Below are 19,383 nucleotides of genomic sequence, written 5' to 3'. Positions count from 1 at the left end.
CAAACTGTCTGCTTACATAGTAGTACCATGATCTCATTCTGAAGTCCTTCCCCAAACCCCCACTTTTTTGTCCTTATTTGGTCCGATGACAGTTATTTTATGTCTCCCAGTGCCATTATCAATCCCAGTCCTTTCCCTCTTTCTAATCTTAACATGATGAATGAACTTTGCACAGATTTCTCCAGGCCACACAAGCTGATACCATCATGAAAATGTAACCCCTTTATCTAGATCCCTTAATCAACAACCACTTTTCTGGCCTGACTCACAATGTCCTTACCTACTGGCTGAAGCCTCTCTTCAACCAGCCACAGACTCAACTCGGTCTTCTCCCACTTCTAGTAGCCGACATTCCAGCTCCACCCCAATATCCTGCCTGTGAAATTGGTCCTCTGAAAGCACAAACATGATTCTGACCTGCTCAGTCCAACTTTGCTGGGGTTTGTCCTGTTCCTGAGCATTAGGGGACCCCCAGGGAGATATTTTGCCATAGGAACAGCTGCCATCTCATTTCTACAAATTATGGAATTTTCTTTAGAAGAGCTTTTTTTATTCTTTTAAGATTTTATTTATTCATTTGACAGAGATCACAAGTAGGCAGAGAGGCAGGCAGAGAGAGAGAGAGAGAGAGAGGAGGAAGCAGGCTCCCTGCTGAGCAGAGAGTCGGATGTGGGGCTCAATACCAGGACCCTGGGATCACGACCCGAGCTGAAGACAGGCTTTAACCCACTGAGCCACCTAGGCACCCCTTTACAAGAGCTTTCATCTTAACTATCAAATTCATCAGGACTCAGCATATCCTATGCTGGATGGTTTCCCTTCAGCTAAAGACAACTCATTTCTCATGACAGAATGTTCTTTGCTTCTCACTCTAAAACTCAAAAGAAAATGATTTTTAAAGGCCCTGTGACCTCTGATAATAATTTACTCCTTAGGTTTCCTGATTCAAAAGGAATCTGGAGCTTGGATTGTGAATATTTGTAATTTGATTAAGAATCAGTGTTACTATGAACAGTGTTACTATGAACAAGCTCATGTGGCATCCTGCCCATACATTGCTTCATAACCAGCGGAGGACCATTTATTTTCGTGTTGACATGTAGTTAATGTTCAAATGCAATGTGAGTTCAAAATCTAAATATATCACAGACGATTACAGTTTGCAACTAAATGCCAGCAGTGTAAGCCCTAACTCAGAGGAGAGTGACTAACATGTTTTCTTGGCAATGGCAGAGGAATCCATCCTATGGTCAAAGGCAGCAGCAACAAGCTAAAACAAGAGTGGGAACAATCTGAGCTCACCAGAAGTATCAGAATTTCTTTTCCAGACGAGACAAAGACAAGTCTGAGAAAGGTGACCAGAAGAAGCTTCCATAATGGAGATATGATGAAACAAAAAGCAAGATAAGAACTTTGAGTATTCAAATATTTTGAAAAAATAAGGTACTTAGCAGAGAACAGAAATGTGGTTAGTAACTCATTCTTCAAAACCAGATGACCAGCCCTTTAAGAATATGATTTAGTCTACTAATATGAATATATTTTGTGACATTTCCACTAAAGGCAAAAGTTTACTTTTAAAGAAAGAGTAGTGGCTTAGGGCTTCTTCTTCAAAAGTTAAATACCCGGGGCACCTGGGTGGCTTGGTAGGTTAAGCCTCTGCCTTTGGCTCAGCTCATGATCTCAGCTCATGATCCCAGGGTCCTGGGATCAAGCCCCACATTGGGATCTCTGCTCAGCGGAGAGCCTGCTTCCCCCTCTCTCTGTTCCTGCCTCTCTGCCTACTTGTGATCTCTCTCTCTCTGTCAAATAAATAAATAAAATCTTAAAAAAAAATAGTGAAATACCCTTCCAAAGTCGGGGGAACAGAGTGACAACTTGGCATCTCTATATAAATGAACAGGAAGTATAACCACATAGTGGAGAGGAAGTTCACGAATGGCTCCTCCATACCCCCCACCTCCCACTTTGGCAAGCCAAAGTCCACCCGCACCTGTGTACACACACACATACATGCAATTCAGCATTTACTTTGATTGCTTAGGTGAGTGTCTTTCCCTTGAATGTTCTGTGGAATTTTCTAAAGCATGCAACCCATTTTCACTGCAATATATGAGAGTTGCCTTGTGAAGCAGGGCTAGCCACTTGCCCCTCCTCTGTGAGGAGTTCTCTTCACTGAAGATGTGGTTGCTGGTGGCAGAACCATACTGTCAAAACTGCAAAAGAGAACACAACATAATGAAGCAGATGATATTTGTACCAGAAAAGGCAAAGACAAACAGAAATAAAAGTCTAGAAACAAACCCAAATATGAGAATTTAGCATATGATACATGGCATTTCAAACGAGTCATGAAGAAGGCGATTTGCAGACACTACCTAACCATCTGGGAAAATAATTTAGATCCCTACCTCAAACCACATACACAAGAATATATTCCCGGTAAGTAAAATAGTGAAAGGTTTATAAGTTAAATTTCAAAAATAAAATCATATAATTACCAGGAAAAAAGGTGATTACATACATATACATATATATCTATGTAAACACAGACATACAGTGAACTTTTAGAAGCATAACACCAAAAGACAAAAACAGTAAAAGATAGAAAATGGAATGCAAAAGTGACCATCAACAAAATTAAGGGCAATAAATACAAAATTAAGAAAGTCTACCCAAAATTTGGAGTTAAGGAAAAAAGATTACTGCTTGCTCTTTCAGTATCATATTAAGACATTGTTTAATGGGGGACGCCTGGGTGGCTCAGTTGGTTAAGCGGCTGCCTTTGGCTCAGGTCATGATCCCAGTGTCCTGGGATCATGTCCCACAACTGGTTCCTTGCTCAGCAGGGAGCCTGCTTCTCCCTCTGCCTCTGTCTGTGCTCACTCTCTCTGACAAATAAATAAAATCTTTAAAAAAAAAAAAAAAGACATTGTTTAATGAACTTACCTAAGGGACCTATGATTCTCTAGGAAAAATGTAACTTTGACTTGCCATTTTCTGTTGATTAGGGCCCAGACTGTAAAATTAGACCTTAACTTTACCAAAGATTGATAAAGTACAAATGGTGTTTGTATGGGAGAGATGCAAATGATTTCTGTCTGGTGGAAAAGATATTTCCAAAGACTATTCTTTTATTGCCGGGTAGAATAATAAGTTTTGTATTTAATTTAGCATTCTGACTTCAGTATTCTTTTCTTCACTTCAGCCTCTTGAGTTCTTCAATGAATCAGCTTTAAGATCCTGCTGGTCCTCTCATTAATTAGTTACATAAATCACTGACACATGTATGTTTTTACATTTTTAAAAATCATACTTGGAAAAAAATCGTATTTTGTCCAGAAAGTTAACCATAGAATTGCCATATGATCCAGCAATTTTACTCCTACTTATACACATAAAGGAATTAAAAGCAAGGACTCAAACAGATATTTGTACCGCAATATTTACAGCAGTATTATTCCAATAACCCAAATGTGGAAACAAACCAAGTATCCATCAACAGGTGAATGGATAAACAAAATATAGGATACACATATAGTGGAGTATTATTCAGCCATAAAACAGGAATGAAATGCTGATACAGGCTACAATATGAATAAACCTTGAAAACTTTGTGCTAAGTGAAATAAGTCAGACACAAAAGGACAAAGATTGTATGATTCCACATACATGGGGTACATAAACAAATTCACAAAACATAAAATAGAGACACCCAGGGGATGTGGGGAGGAGCAAATCCAGAATTACTTTTTAATGGGTACAGAATTTCTGTTTAGGATGGTGAGAAAGTTCTGGAAATCATTAGTGGTGATAGTTATACAACATTCTGAATACACTTAATGTCATCCCCTTGTACTCTTAAAACTGGTTAAAATGGTAAGTTTTATGTTACATATATTTTACCACAATAAAAAAAAATTATTCTTTTTCAACTTTGGAAAGAAATATTCTTAATATATATGACATCAAAGGGGCAATATTCTGGGGCACCTGGGTGGCTCAGTGGGTTAAGCCTTTGCCTTTGGCTCAGGTCTTGGTCTCAGGGCCCTAGGATAGAGCCCTGCATGGGGCTCTCTGCTCAGCGGGGAGCCTGCTTCACCCCTCTCTCTGCTTACCTTTCTGCCTACTTGTAATCTCTTTTTCTGTCAAATAAATAATCTTTAAAAAAAAAAAAAAAAGAGGGGTGCCTGGGTGGCTCAGTAGGTTAAAGCCTCTGCCTTCAGCTCAGGTCATGGTCTCTCGGTCCTGGGATCAAGCCCCACATCGGGCTCTCTGCTCAGCAGGGAGCCTGCTTCCCTCTCTCTCTGCCTGCCTCTGCCTACTTGTGATCTGTCAAATAAATAAAATCTTTAAAAAAATAAAAATTTTTTTAAAAAGAGGCAATATTCTTGATCTATGCACAGTTGTTATAAGTCAATCAGAGAAAAATAGGCCAAAGATTAGAAGACAAAATTCAATAAAGAATGAATACAAATGACTAATAAACACATCATGCTCAACCTCACTTGGAATTTCTAAAAGAGTTAATTAAAACAATAATGTAATTCCATTTTCCCAAACCATATTGGAAAAAAATTACATTAGAAAGTACTGGCAGGGGCGCCTGGGTGGTTCAGTGGGTTGGGCCGCTGCCTTCGGCTCAGGTCATGATCTCAGGGTCCTGGGATCGAGTCCCGCATCGGGCTCTCTGCTCAGCAGGGAGCCTGCTTCTTTCTCTCTCTCTCTCTCTCTCTCTCTCTGCCTGCCTCTCTGTCTACTTGTGATCTCTCTCTGTAAGAAAAAAAAAGAAAGAAAGAAAGAAAGAAAGAAAGAAAGAAAGAAAGAAAGCAAGCAAGCACTGGCAAAGGCATGTGAAAAGTCATGATCTGTTCAGACTTCCCAGAGAGCATTTTGGGAAATATGTATACCCTGTGACAATATTTGTATTTCAAAAAATATACCCTCCAAAAATGGTAGGCAAGCATGCTCCCCATGGGTGTACAGGAGAGGGAAGATAGTAGACTGTTTAAGGTTCTGTAGCCCTATAACCTGTGCTTGAGTACCAGTTACACCAGAAGTGCTGGAGTGCCTTTAGGCAAATGGCTTAATACTCTCTAAGCCTCAGTTTCCTCACCTGAAAAATGGAGGAAATAATAAGATCTATCTCATAGGGTTGATATAATGATTAAATAAGACAGTTAATATAAAATACGCATTGCCTGACACATAATGAGTTATCAAGAATTGTTACAGTGGTGCCTACCTTGCTCAGAAGAGTGTGAGACTCTTGATCTCAGGGTTGTATATCTGAGCCCCATGTTGGGTGTAGAGATTACTTAAACACAAAATTTTTAAGAGAAAGAAAAATTAGAGATGGTTGTTATTGTTGTTGCTCTAACAGATATTGCATGAGATTTTTCCCAGTTGTCAAAGAATTGGTGATTAGGCCCATAGATGAGAATTAAAAAGTGCTCACTAATCCCCACCCTTAAGAAAATTGCCAGTAGGTGGGGCACCTGGGTGGCTCAGTGGGTTAAAGCCTCTGCCTTCCACTCAGGTCATGATCCGGGGTCACCAGATGGAGCCCCCCATCAGGCTCTCTGCTCAGCGGCGAGCCTGCTTCCTCCTCTCTCTATGCCTGCCTCTCTGCCTACTTGTGATCTCTGTCTGTCAAATAAATAAATAAATAAATAAATCTATTAAAAAAAAAAAAAAAGGAAAGAAAGAAAATTGCCAGTAGGGGTGCCTGGGTAGCTCAGCGGGTTAAGCCTCTGCCTTCAGCTCAGGTCATGGTCTCAGGGTCCTGGGATGGTGCTCCACATCGCATCACGCTCTCTGCTCAGCAGGGAGTCTGCCTCTCCTTCTCTCCCTGCCTGCTGCTCTGCCTACTTGTGATCTCTCTCTCTCTCTCTCTCTCTCTCTCTCTGTGTCAAATAAATAAATAAATAAAATATTTTAAAAGAAAAAAGAAAATTACCAGTAACTGGAATCAGCCAACTTCCCCAACAGAGGACGCAGAAACAGCCTAGGTATTTCCAGCCGCCTCCCCATTCCAACCACCTCAACCCTCTAGTCTCTGTAGAACAAGTGGGAAGGAGTGAAGGGGAGATGGGGAATTTGCTTTGGGGAGAGTACAGAATTACTTCAAGGTAAAAATGGAAGGTGTGGTCTCCCAAGAAAAGACAAGTAAGAAGGAGGCTCTTGTAAAGACTAAAGAGAGGGGGGCATCTGGGTGGTTCAGTTGGTTAAGCATCTGCCTTCAGCTCAGGTCATGATCCCAGGGTCCTGGGATTGAGCCCTGCATCGGGCTCCCTGCTCAGTGAAGAGCCTGCTTCTCCCTCTCTCTCTGCCTGCCTGTCTGCATATTTGTGCTTTCTCTGTCTGTCAAATAAATAAATAAAAATCTTAAAAAAAGAAAGAAAGAAAGAAAGAAAGAAAAGAAAGAAAGAAAGAAAGAAAGAAAGAAAGAAAGAAAGAAAGAAAGAAAGAAAGAAAGAAAATAAACATTTTATTGGGGGAGCATTTATTATATTGGAGGATGGGTATTTACTATTTCTCACTTTCTGAAGCATTTTACAAGGTGACATGTAAGGACTATGGACAGAGGGGTCTTGATCTGAGATGAAGTAAGGGAGATTAGTAATTGCCAGAGAGAGATAGGGAGCAGTCACTTCAGCTACATGTGACTACCTTCCACTGAAGCCCGTACACCTTTCGTAAGACACTGGGTATGACAGGATTTCTGGGAGTTACCTGCAAGGGGGATGCAGCTTCAAATATCCCAGTATGACCTGGGGTAGGAACAAAGAGAAGCTTAAGAGGAATCAAACCATCCAATATAGAGTAATCTATGAATTACCTCAGAGCCTGGATAATGGAGCCAAGTTAAGTTCTCTAAGGGCGCTGAAGCTCTCAGAAACCACAAAGATTTCACCAATAGCTGCCTAATTAAATCACTTGTGACTAAATTAAGTCCAACTAACTATAAAGTGGAATCCTGATCCTTCACAGGATGGGGTTTCTCTGTTTCCCTACCAGCAGTTGGACTGGTGAAATGGAAAGGTGAAGCATTTCAAAACCCTTAAGTGTTCTTTAGACTCTAGGGCTTCCAGTCTGTATTTGCTTCTTTGGGCACCAACTGCTGAGTTGCAGTCAGATTTCCCTGGGACGTTGTTATGGGAGGGCTGTTTCCTCCCCATGCGGATTCATAAACCACGAGGCCTTAAAGCTCTTAGGTGGTGCGAGCAGAGAGATCTGTGATTTCCAAATGACAGTAAGCCCAATTTGGCCTTGAAGTAGAATGGGAGAGTGGCAAGTACCTTGAAAAAAATTGTCAAAAAGAATGAGTAGTTTGAAATATCACTAAAGGCTCTTACTAGTTGTGGTTTCCATTTTATAGCATTAATTGGAAAGAGGGAGGGGCAATTTTTCTGAGGATGGAAACATCATGTGAGACTCCTCAGACTGTTTCAAGTTCGGGAAAAAGGATTCATGGTAATTTACCAATATTATTACTACAGTGCCATTATTGAATTTTGAACAAAGGTTTGTGTCTTCTTTGACTATAAGGAAAAAGTCACACATTTAGCACACTTGGAATTGAACTGTGACCATTTCCCCACTGTAAAACCATTTTCTTTGTCTCCCCACTACCCCTTCTCTTCAGCACTCTAACCCAGGCTGAATCACTCAAAGAACCTCCACCCACTGGGCCACAAAGACTGAACTAGAGATAGGCAGATGAACATGGGACCAAGCACATGGCAATGTTCCAAAAATATATCTCTTGCAGCTGGTGGGAAACTTCCCTTCTGCCTTCTCCGTGACAATGTTGAACTTTACCTAAGCCCTGTGTTCCTAGAAAATTGAGAAGGTTAAGAAATATCTGTGACCCTTTCATGTTCCAACTTTACTACAAAGAACCACTCTTCCTCATGTGACTTAGATAAGTCCCACAGATGACCCCCTTGTTTACCTATGATAAGGCCAGACAGAAACTCTCAGATTTCCCATTCACCTTGACTCATAAATGATTCTGTGAATTGTCTGTCACAATGAAACCTGCTAGACAGAAACATTTCCTGTTCAGCTCACTGATTGAGACCCCTTGATTACAAAAATAATCATAACTATAAAATCGCCCTACCTGGAAGTTGTCTACTCCTCCCTAGAAAAGTCTCCAGATAAACTACCCTGCTGAAGGTAATGATCTTCAAGTACGGGATGCTCTCCCTATTGTAACACCCTAAATAAAACCAATTTACTTATTGTTTGGTTTTTGTCTTTGACAGGCTGTGGAATTATAAAAATGTGTTACCAAGGTTTTAGTGGCCATATTCCCAGACACAGAGAGGGGTCTGAGGGAATGAGGCTATTACTCAGATGAAAGTAGAGACTAGCTTGTCTTGTAAAAGACACCCCATCCCTGGTTCTGGGCCTAGGTGCCTAGAAATACCCTGCTTTGGCATCTGCAGGTATCTATCCACTAAGTCACATTGTTTGTTTTTGTTTTGTTTTAAAGATTTTACTTGGGGCACCTGGGTGGCTCAGTCATTAGGCCTCTGCCTCCAGTTCGGGTCATGATCCTGGGGTCCTGGGATCGAGCCCTGCATTGGGCTCCCTGCCTCAGCGGGGAGCATGCTTCTCTCTCTCCCTGTATCCCCACTCCTAGCTTGTGCTCTCTCTTGCTATCTCTCTCTCAAGTAAATAAATAAAATCTTTATGGGGCGCCTGGGTGGCTCAGTGGGTTAAAGCCTCTGCCTTCCACTCAGGTCATGATCCCAGGGTCCTGGGATTGAGCCCCATATTGGGCTCTCTGCTCAGCAGGGAGCCTGCTTCCTCCACTCTCTCTGCCTGCCTCTCTGCCTACTTGTGATCTCTATCTGTCAAATAAATAAATAAAACCTTTAAAAAAAATAAAGAAGATTTTATTTATTTGTCAGAGAGTGAAAGAGAGTGCACACACACAAGCAATGGGAGCAGCCGGCAGAGGGAGAAGCAGGCTCCTCACTGGGCAGGGACCCCAATGGACGAATCCATCCCAGGACCCTGGGATCATGACCTGAGCTGAAGGCAGACACTTAAGTGACTGAGATATCCAGGCATCCCTTAAGTCCCATTTTTTACACAGTTATTTTGGTTCTGGTTTCTGTCACCCGCAACATGAGTAGCTCTGACTATTAAATCCACCATATTCAAAATTTACCTTGCAAGCACAGTAAGTATATTCATGTAAAAATACTGGGGATTAAAATAAATACTGGGGATTAAAATTCACTTTGAAGATTTATTAAGGATAAGAAGCCCTTCACTTGAATGTTAACTAGACCTATTGTAGTGTTCTTTTTGCAATACACATCTTGCTCAGTTTATCACGGGGTTACAGCCCATAAGGTTACGTCCCAATAAACAAGTTAACAATATTGCAAGTTAACAATATTATAAGTCAAAAATGCATTTAATACACCTAACCTACGGAACATCATACCATACCCTAGCAGAACTTAAATATGCTCAGGATACTTACATTAACTAATAGTTGGGCAAAATCATCTAATATAAAGCCTCTTTTATAATAAAGCATTGAATGTCTCATGTATTTTATTGAGTACTTCACTAAAAGTGAAAAGCAATGGTTCTATAGATAGGAACTTACAACTGTAAGTCTGTCAGTTGCCTTCACCATCATGTGGCTGACTGGGAGCAATGGTTCACTGACACTGCCCAGCATTAAGAGAGAATATCACATCTGGGAAAAGATCAAAACTCAAAATCTGAAGTACAGTTTCTAGGAAATGCATACCTCTTTTACACTATTGTAAAACTGAAAAATTTTAAGTCAAGCCATAGTAAGTTGGACACCATCTGTACAAATATGGAATCATTATGTTGAATACTTGAAAGAAATGTTATATGACAATTATACTCCCCCACTAAAAAAAAGCCCTTCATGACATCCATTTTTTTTTTAATATTTTTATTTATTTATTTGACAGACAGATCACAAGTAGGCAGAGAAGCAGGCAGAGAGAGGAGGATGCAGGCTCCCCACTGAGCAGAGAGCCCGATGTGGGGCTCCATCCCAGGCCCCTGGGATCATGACCTGAGCCGAAGGCAGAGGCTTTAACCCACTGAGCCACCCAGGTGCCCCATGACATCCACTTTTAAATGGGTTCATGAAACTTCAGTGAAGAAATGGGAAAGGGGGCATCTGGGTGGCTTAGTTGGTTAAGTGTCTGCCTTCGGCTCAGGCGGTGATCCCAATATCTTGGGATCAATTCCTATGACAGGCTTCTTGCTTAGCCTGGAGTCTGCTTCTCCCTCTCCCTCTGCCTGCCACTCCCCTTACTTATGCTCAGTCTCTCTGTCAAATAAATAAATAAGGTCTTTAAAAAAGAAGAGGAAGAAAGAAATGGAAAAGTAACAGTATTTCTTAAATGCAGAGAAAGATCAATGAATGTCACAAAAATTGTCCTGATCTAACGTGATGGATGGAAAACTGTAACACCTGAAGTGGACAAGATTTACAGATGCTAGTAATACTTGGAAATTTGAAGCAAATCTTAACCATCTCCAAAGTTAATTCACATTTTACCAAATTCTCAAAAGACTGATAAAGACTAGATGGTGCAAAAAGAAAATCTTTATGGCACACTTACTGATAGCAAGTATAAGAAAAGGATCTGTTGACCACTCCAGAGCCTACCTTGAACCTAAACTGACACTATACAAAATGCTTCTCACAAGAAGGCAAGCTTCTCAATATTAAAGAAGGGCTCTTAATGGCAATTGGGTGGCGCAGCTGTTTAAGCATCCAACTCTGCTTTCATCTCAAGTGGTTGTATCAAGGTCCTAGGACTGAGCCCTGTGATGGGCTCCACACTCAGCCCAGAGTCTGCCTGAGATTCTCTCTCTCCCTCTCCTCCCCACTGCTTTCTCTTCCTCTCTATCAAATAAATAAATCTGAAAGAAAGAAAAAGAGAGGAAGGAAGGAAGGAAGGAAGAAGGGCTCTTAGACTATATGTTTTTTTGTGGAGAAAAGCCATCTTGCCATTCTTATTCATAAAACAAAGTATAATTACTATTTTATTTCTGCTTTACACACCATATAAACCGAATCTTGATTTGATATTTTTCTGATTAGCACTCCAACGAAAAATGAGTTAGAGGAATTTATTTTGAAGTACTTTGGAGAGTTTGAGTTCTTTCACTAGTAGCACTGATAACTTGGAAAAAGCCTTTTTCAGTTGTTTTATCAATTACAGAGGAGAACATTTAATGATACAAAATGTTATTTTCTTCACAGTTTTAAAAACTTAAGATAAACATTCAAAGACATTGACAAATTTTTATAATTTACAATAAATGTTTTATAAATGTTCAATCCACATACCTAAGAACATATAAGTAAAGTGTGTGTTTTCCCATATTTTTTTGCATTCACCAAAAGTAAAACTTTTTAAAAGTAGAACACTTAAGAAATAATTTTGTCTAGTGGTACCCGGGTGGCTCAGGGGGCTAAGCATCTAACCTTCAGCTCAGGTCATGATCCCAGGGTCCTGGGATAGAGGCCCACATAGGGCTCCCTGCTCAGTGGGAAGTCTGCATTTCACTCTGTCCCAGTACCCCCCAGCTCATCTCTCTCTCTTTCTCACTTGTGCTCTCTCAGATAAATAAATAAAATCTTTAAAAAAAAGAAATAATTTTGCATAGACTGAATAGAGAAAGTAGGCTTATGCAAAATTCAAATTTTCAAAAGTAAATATATTCTTCAGGGAAAGTGACACCTTTTTATGATGCTAATGATTGCTATAAGGCACTCTCAGAATTGTACACATAGAAGAGTATCCTCCCCCTAACGACAGAGACATGGGGCTGAGAGTGATGTGGACACTGTGAAATGCAAAAAATGGACACCCTCATTCCATTCCAGGTAGACCACTGTGATGGTAGAACTCTTAATCATGCCTCTTGCTGTGTACTATAGTTTTATGATTTGTAAAATCACTGAGAGAATGTTCTATATCCTGATTTAGGTGGTGGCTGCATCTTTTGTGGTTACATGGGTATGTGTACTTGGTAAAATTCATCAAGCTATGTAGTCCAAAATCTGCCCATTTTATTCTATGTAAATTATATGTCAACTTTTAGAAATATTATCTAAAAGCACAATGTGTGACCCTCAATAAACGGTGTTGCTAAAAAAAAAAAAAAATCACCAAGCAGCAAGTATCTACTAATGCTGCTAAGGACAATTTAAAATTCCCCATACAGGGACACCTGGGTGGCTCAGTTGGTTAAGCCGCTGCCTTAGGCTCAGGTCATGATCCTGGCGTCCTGGGATCAAGTCCCACATCGGGCTCCTTGCTCAGCAGGGAGCCTGCTTCTCCCTCTGCCTCTGCCTGCCTCTCTGTCTGCCTGTGCTCGCTCACTCTCTCCCTCTGTCTCTGACAAATAAATAAATAAAATCTTTAAATAAATAAATAAATAAATAAATAACATTCCCCAGACATATTGTCTGTGATATTTTACAATGTGTTATAATTAGCTAAGGGTCAGTTATGGATATAGGTAATATCTACATTTCCCAAGAGAGAACTTCTGTTGGGTTCGTAATCAAAGGAGCAAGACTGATACAAAGCAAAGGTCAAGCAAAGCTTTATTTCGCGCCAAGCATCAAGAATCAAACCCACAATTCTGGGCCATCTCTTGCAAAGTGGCAATCCCTCTCTGCCTTACAGACTAGCTTTTAAGGGCAAAGGCCATGTGATTGGGCCCAGCCATACAAAGGTGGCCAATGAGATTGTAACACACAGAGAAAGCTGCACAGTCATGCTAGGTCACACATAAGTGACCAACTGAATTACAATTTACCCTATAGTAGATATTTGAACTAGCCTATCACCTTGGTCAGAATTGGCACCCAAAAGGCGGGGGGGGGGGTCCCATACTCCTTGGTAGCTAGGGAGACAGTTTGCGCCCCCACTGATTGGATACCTCCACCTGGCCTGATCCACCCATGTATTTGGGCTTTGTTACCTGGGACTGGTTTCTGGGACTTGTTTTTAAGTCCCCTGGGGGGAAGTGGGGCAGGGACAGTTTAAGTTTTACGGTATAAACAACAAAGTCATTGTTCAACCAGATGGAATAGCTCTGGCTAAATAGGCCCTTAACACTTCGAACATCTCTTTCTGTAGATCCTAGAAAGTAATATGCATTATTTTTTCTTAATCTCTATTTCCAAGTTTTTCCAGAATAAAAATGGATTACTCGTGTTTTTTAAAAGGAGGTGTGGTTTTTTGTTTTTTTTTGTTTTTTTAAAGATTTTATTTATTTGACAGAGAGAGATCACAAGCAGGCAGAGAGGCAGAGAGAGAGAGGAGGAAGCAGGCTCCCCACTGGGCAGAGAGCCCCATGCGGGGCTAGATCCCAGGATTCTGAGATCATGACCTGAGCCAAAGCAGTGGCTTAACCCACTGAGACACCCAGGCGCCCCAAGGAGGTGTGGTTTTAAGACTATTCATTTAAGACTGGAATAAAGTTATTTTAGCCTTAAGATCCACACTGCTGGGGAAGGTGCAGCGGAGGGGGTGGGAAGCCAAAGCAGTTCGACCATGGGGATACATCTAGAAGAAATATTAGATGGGGCACCTGGGTGGCTCAGGTGGTTAAGCAACTGCCTTCTGCTGGGGTCATGATCCCAGGGTCCTGGGATCAAGCCCTAAGTCTAGCTCCCTGCTCAGCAGGGAGTTTGCTTCTCCCCCTCCCTCTGCTACTCCCCCTGCTTGTACTCTCTCTCACTCTTTCAGATAAATAAAATCTTAAAAAAAAAAAAAAGAAATATTGGAGCACGATTCTGAATTTCATATGAACTTTAATAATTTACCACGTATCTGCTTTGGCAATTAAAATGATTGGATTTAGAGCACAGATGTTTATCATCCTCACCAGAAAAGGGAGAGAGAAAGAGAGCTACTTTCCTTTGGGTTTGCTATATGACATCTCTAAATGTTTGTTCACTGTAGGCCTTCGCAAAACACTGTGACTTCTCCCACTGCATCTAGCTGTGAATAACTTACCCAAAACATCTTATAGAAAGGTCCTGTTACAGGAGAAAACGTACATCTTTTGTTTTTTCTGCTCAACATTCATTCCTTAATCTGTTTCTCTATTCTTCTTCCTTCTGTTTGGGGGCTGACAGCAGGATCCCACTCATGGCTAGAGGGATGGACACCTCTCAGTAAGAAACCAGGGAAACTCTTATGGGGAACTTTACTGCTGACATGAGGCACACAGGTACTGCAGGGGGTTGGACCCAATCATCTGCTGGCAAGGCCTGACAAAAGTAGCACACAAGTAGTTCCCCACCAGTAAGATCTAGGCTTTTCTGGTTCGAGAACTTCTCAAGGCTGAGCATGCCATTCCTCCTTCTAAACTACGATCTACCAATAAATTCTTGGTTTATTTAGTCAAAGCTGTGTTTTGCTTTAGGCAATTGAATCCTCAATAATATAAGGGAAGGGTTTCTATATTATTTCGAAATAAACCCAACTGGCTGGAGGGGTGGGGAAGGTATGCAATAGAAAAAGTCCAGGGCCACGGACCTTGGATAAATCACTTAACAAAGAGGCCTGAGCTCAGTAGCAATACTGTAGCCAGTGAGGTTTATCAGAGGCACAATACTTTCTAATTGAAAACTTTTCCCAATACCCTGCCTTAAGGGCTTGAAACAAAGAAAGTCTCTCAGTCCCTTCATTTGTAAAAAAGGGATAAACTCTGGTGATAAAATCAAGGATTCTTTGGGGGCAAGACACAGAAACCCAGCCTGAACCAACTTTTTTTTTTTTTAAGTTGGCTCTACATCCATTGTGGGACTTGAATTCACAAGACTAAGATCAAAGGTCACATGCTCTCCTGACTCAGCCAGCCAGGTGCCCCCTACCTTGAACCATCTTCATCACAAAAGGGATTTACTAAAGAGAAGCCATGATAATCTAAAAGGAAAACAATCAAGGCTAGGCAGGTATTGTTCTGTCTCTCCTCTCTGGTCCTCTCAGGATGTCAGCTTCCTTTTCCCCTACTACTGATACGTTTAATTACAAGAGAGGGAAGATCCTGCATTCACAGTCCCGCAGCGTCAGAAACACCCCGTGAAGCTATGTGTTCCATCCAGGCTCAAAGACCGAGGAGTCCCCGCAGCTCTGTCTGAAGATAAAAGACCGTGACACAACTTTTAATTAGTTTGCTGTCAAGCCATCACTGGAAGTGGAAGTAACTGAGGAAGGCAGCTCTCCCCCAATTCCAAAGGTCTTCAAACCTCCATGCCCAAAGGTGGATGGAAAAGGCATCCTCTCTTCATTTGTGGAGTCCCCTTGCATGGCTACTCCTCTTTACAAAACATAGTCTCCCTGCTCTTTTTCTCTCTTATTTAGCTAAATTAGTCAAATTCTCTTATTCAACTGTAAAGAAAACGGCTCCTTTCTTTGTATTCAAAGGCGTATGAAGGGAAAACCCACATTTGTTTTTACCCCAGGATCCAATTTTACAACACTGAGGTTTTTTTGTTTTGTTTTGTTTTTTAAGATTTTATTTATTTATTTGACGGATTGAGATCACAAGTAGACAAAGTGGCAGGCAGAGAGAGGAGGAAGCAGGCTCCCTGCTGAGCAGAGAGCCGGATGTGGGGCTCAATACCAGGACCCTGGGATCATGACCTGAGCCAAAGGCAGAGGCTTTAATCCACTAAGCCACCCAGGCACCCCAACACTGAGGGGTTTTTTTTTGAATAGTTACAACAACTAGTTGTAAGACATAATGAAAAGGTAACAAGGTTTTTTTGTTGTTGTTTTGTTAAAAAAAAAAAAAAAAAAACCTCCAACCTTGAGGGAGAAGACTGAATCTGAATTCCAGGAAAAGTGGCAAGATAGTGCTCTCCCCTCTTCTGACCCTGGTGGAGCTAGTTCACATTTCACTGTCATCTCAGTGTCTTGTGAGACACTTTGACAGACTTCTGGTGTAGACCATTTACATAATTTACAGGGTGCAGTACAAAACTAAAATGTGGGCTCCCTGTTCAAAAGTTACTATTAATTTTAAAAAGGCAGTAGCAGAACAATTAAACCAAATGTGGGATTTTTCTAAGCACAGGGCCCTGAACTGTACACAGCTTGCCCCTGAAGCAGGCCCTGTTCTGTGCTCTGCTCTCAAACCACAGGTCCTCACTACCCAGCCAGGGTCAGAGCAGGAAACAACCATCTTGTCCCAAAGCATCCCAGGCCAGAGAGATGCAACTTTCTCTCCAACACCTGCCTTTTACATCCATCCCTCCCCCAGTTCTTTGAGACATCTTATGTAACTGGAAGACACTTAGGTTTTCCTAGAAAAGGAACAGTCCACTTAAAGACTAGTAAAATGTTTATTCTTGCCAGATAGCAATTACTTGTAGCTTTCACGAGAGTTTTTAATTCCTTCAGCTGCAACCCATTAAGGTCTATAAAACTCAGCATCTGAATTTTGGCCTAAATTCTCTGAATAAAGCTAAGGGTACCTCAAGCCCATGGGCCTAAATGGGAAACAGCTACACTGGCTTGCTCTTGCCACTGAAAAAGCAAGTTATTATTGTATTTTGTGTATATGTATCTGACCCCCAATGTTGAACTCTCTAGAGGCTTTTAATTAGTTCTTGTATGTTTTCCAGGTACGCAAACAAATCATCACAGATAATGCCATTTGCTTTCTCCTTTTGATTTGTTATAGCTCATTCTGTCTCATCTTTTCATATTTGATATAATGTCATTTTTTTAAAAATTAGCTGACAGATGAATCTTGTTTTGTGGGAAACTTGAAAATTTGAGAATACAGCTTATCTAGGGCAATAAAGTCCTCAGAGCAGTGAATAAAATTGAGGGAAAAGAAGGATTAATTAGGAGAAATTACTGTACCAGATATCAAAATATCCTATTGAACCATGGAAATTAAAATAATGACTACATCCTGACAAAAATAGATCATCAGAAGAAAACAAAATGTTCAAACTAAATTTGTACATATGCAGTGTACAAGAGAGCAGAATTTCAAATCAGTAAAGAAGTGACAGATTAGGGGCGCCTGGGTGGCTCAGTGGGTTAAAGCCTCTGCCTTTGGCTCAGGTCATGATCCCAAGGCCCTGGGATCGAGCCCCCCATCCATCAAGCTTTCTGCTTAGGGGGGAGCCTGCTTCCTCCTCTCTCTCTCTGCCTGCCTCTGCCTACTTGTGATCTCTGTCAAATAAATAAATAAAATCTTAAAAAAAAAAAAAAAGTGACAGATTATTTAGTAAATGGTATTTCAAAAACTAAAAATGCGGATTAAGAATATAAGCATAATTGTTTGTTTGTTTGTTTTGGTTTCGTTTTGTTTTTTCAAAGATTTTATATATTTATTTGACAGAGGCACAGCGAGAGAGGGAACACAGGAGGGGAAGCCGGTGAGGGAGAAGTGGGTTTCCCCACCAAGCAAGGAGACAGATGTGGGGCTCGATCCCAGGACCCTGGATCATGACTTGAGCCGAAGGCAGATGCCTAACGACTGAGCCACCCAGTCACCCCAGAATATAACCATAATTGTAATTAAAGAGTTACAGGAGCACCTGGGTGGCTCAGTGGGTTAAGCCTCTGTCTTGGGCTCAGATCATGATCTCAGGGTCATGGGATAAAAAGCCCCACATCAGGCTCCTTGCTTGGCTGGAAACCTGCTACTCCCTCTCCAGCTTCCCCTGCTTGTGTTCCCTCTCTCGATGTGTCTCTCTCTGTCAAATAAATAAATAAAATCTTTAAAAGTTTCTACAAATCATTATTAAAAAGATAAAAATCCAAGAGAAAAATAAGCAAAGAATTTGACAGACAATTCATGGAAAAAAATAGTCTCCAGTGATCATATCAATAATGTATCAGTTGGCTTGTTAGATATGAAAGAGTTTAAAAGTTTGACCATTCTCAGTTCGGGTGAGGAAACACATTTGGTTAAAACCTAATTAAAGGACAATAGATAATACCAATAAAAATTAAAAGTATACATATCCTTTGACCCAGCGGTTCTACTTCCCTAAAATCATACAACAGAAACACAGATGAGTGCTTAAAAATCTATTCATCCCATCTTTGTGATAAATGGTCTAATTGCTCAAAATTGGGTACTAGTTGGATAAATTGTGGAATATCCATGTAATCTATATCACTTAATATAGAAAAAGAATGAATCAAATCTGTACATGCTCATATGAGAAAAGATGTCTGTAAGTACACTGAGAAATGAACCAAGCAAGGGGAAGAATAGAACAGATAGTAAGATTCCATTTTGTTAAGAACAAGGTATACTCAAAGGTGAGGGATATCACCTTCTCTAACTCCCACGGCTAAAACAGTTTTTATCCCCAATCCTAAATTTTTTTCTTTAGAGTAACTATGCTCATTGGACATTGCCTTTGTTTATTATTTGTAGAAACCTCCATGTGTGCAATGACTTTATTTGTTCAATGCCCTAGCCTCACCTTTTTTTTTTTTTTAAGATTTTGTTTATTTATTTGACAGAGATCACAAGTAGAGAGGCAGAGAGAGAGAGAAGGGGAAGCAGGCTCCCCGCTGAGCAGAGAGCCCCCTGCAGGGCTGGATTCCAGGACCCTGAGATCGTGACCTGAGCCGAAGGAAGAGGCTTAACCCACTGAGCCACCCAGGCGCCCCCTAGCCTCACTTTTTAAAACATTTTAGGTTTTAAATGTTCCATAAATAACAGTTCCATAAATAATAGCTGAAAAAAAAAATGAGTGGAAGCCCAAATATACAGATATATTTCAAAAATTTATGTATGGTTCAAAGAATGTGGATTTAAGGGAATAAAATTTCCATGATCTGCCACTAAATGCTAAAATATCTTAAAATAGTTACATGTTTGTGTAATCTTTTTCCAGTAGACAAAGTAGCTTTAGTTACATCATAGTGTCATTTGGTCCTTATACCATCCCTACAAAATACATAAATATAGAAATAATTAACATATTTGCAGTAGATGGTTCACTAAAGTCAGTCTTTTAATTTATGGTCCCAATCTCCATCCATTCCTTTTTACTTTGCTTTCCATACTACTTCCTGAACACTGCACAGTTTTATTCACGGTTATGTATATATGTACATATATTTCCCTCATTTGAGAATGTTTCTCCCTGCCTCTTCACACTGTATACCTGTACTCATCCTTCAAAAGCCCGCACATGTGAGACAACCGGCCTCATTCCTCTTTCTTAAACTACAGACACACGCAGGAAACAAGACTTACCACCTACCCACTCACTGCTTACCCCAAAAGTTGCCCCAGAAGCCCTCCAGGCTGCACTGGCTCCGCCCAGGCAGGCGGACGCGGGGTTCCAAG

At 40.8% G+C, this 19,383-nt stretch overlaps 2 long non-coding RNA genes and 1 other non-coding gene across 3 annotated transcripts; 1 reads left to right on the top strand and 2 right to left on the bottom strand.

The window, feature by feature from the left end:
* Positions 1-2,014: 2,014 nt before the first annotated feature.
* Positions 2,015-5,286, bottom strand: LOC116855148. The gene is made up of 2 exons (XR_004380299.1): positions 5,246-5,286; positions 2,015-2,216 (listed from the first exon to the last, which is right to left on the bottom strand). It is a non-coding gene; the product is annotated as an uncharacterized LOC116855148 (long non-coding RNA).
* Positions 5,287-6,735: 1,449 nt separating this feature from the next.
* On the bottom strand, positions 6,736-19,375 carry LOC116855147. The gene is made up of 3 exons (XR_004380298.1): positions 19,313-19,375; positions 9,638-9,730; positions 6,736-6,773 (listed from the first exon to the last, which is right to left on the bottom strand). It is a non-coding gene; the product is annotated as an uncharacterized LOC116855147 (long non-coding RNA).
* On the top strand, positions 14,611-14,751 carry LOC116855243. The gene has a single exon (XR_004380312.1). It is a non-coding gene; the product is annotated as a U4 spliceosomal RNA (small nuclear RNA).
* Positions 19,376-19,383: the final 8 nt, after the last annotated feature.

This window comes from Lontra canadensis, unplaced genomic scaffold (genome assembly GCF_010015895.1).
Source record: "Lontra canadensis isolate GAN:19392208 unplaced genomic scaffold, GSC_riverotter_1.0 scaffold99, whole genome shotgun sequence".
Classification (NCBI taxonomy): domain Eukaryota; kingdom Metazoa; phylum Chordata; class Mammalia; order Carnivora; family Mustelidae; genus Lontra; species Lontra canadensis.
The sequence above is the reverse complement of the archived record's forward strand: the minus strand, read 5'-3'. Positions and strand labels throughout refer to the sequence as shown.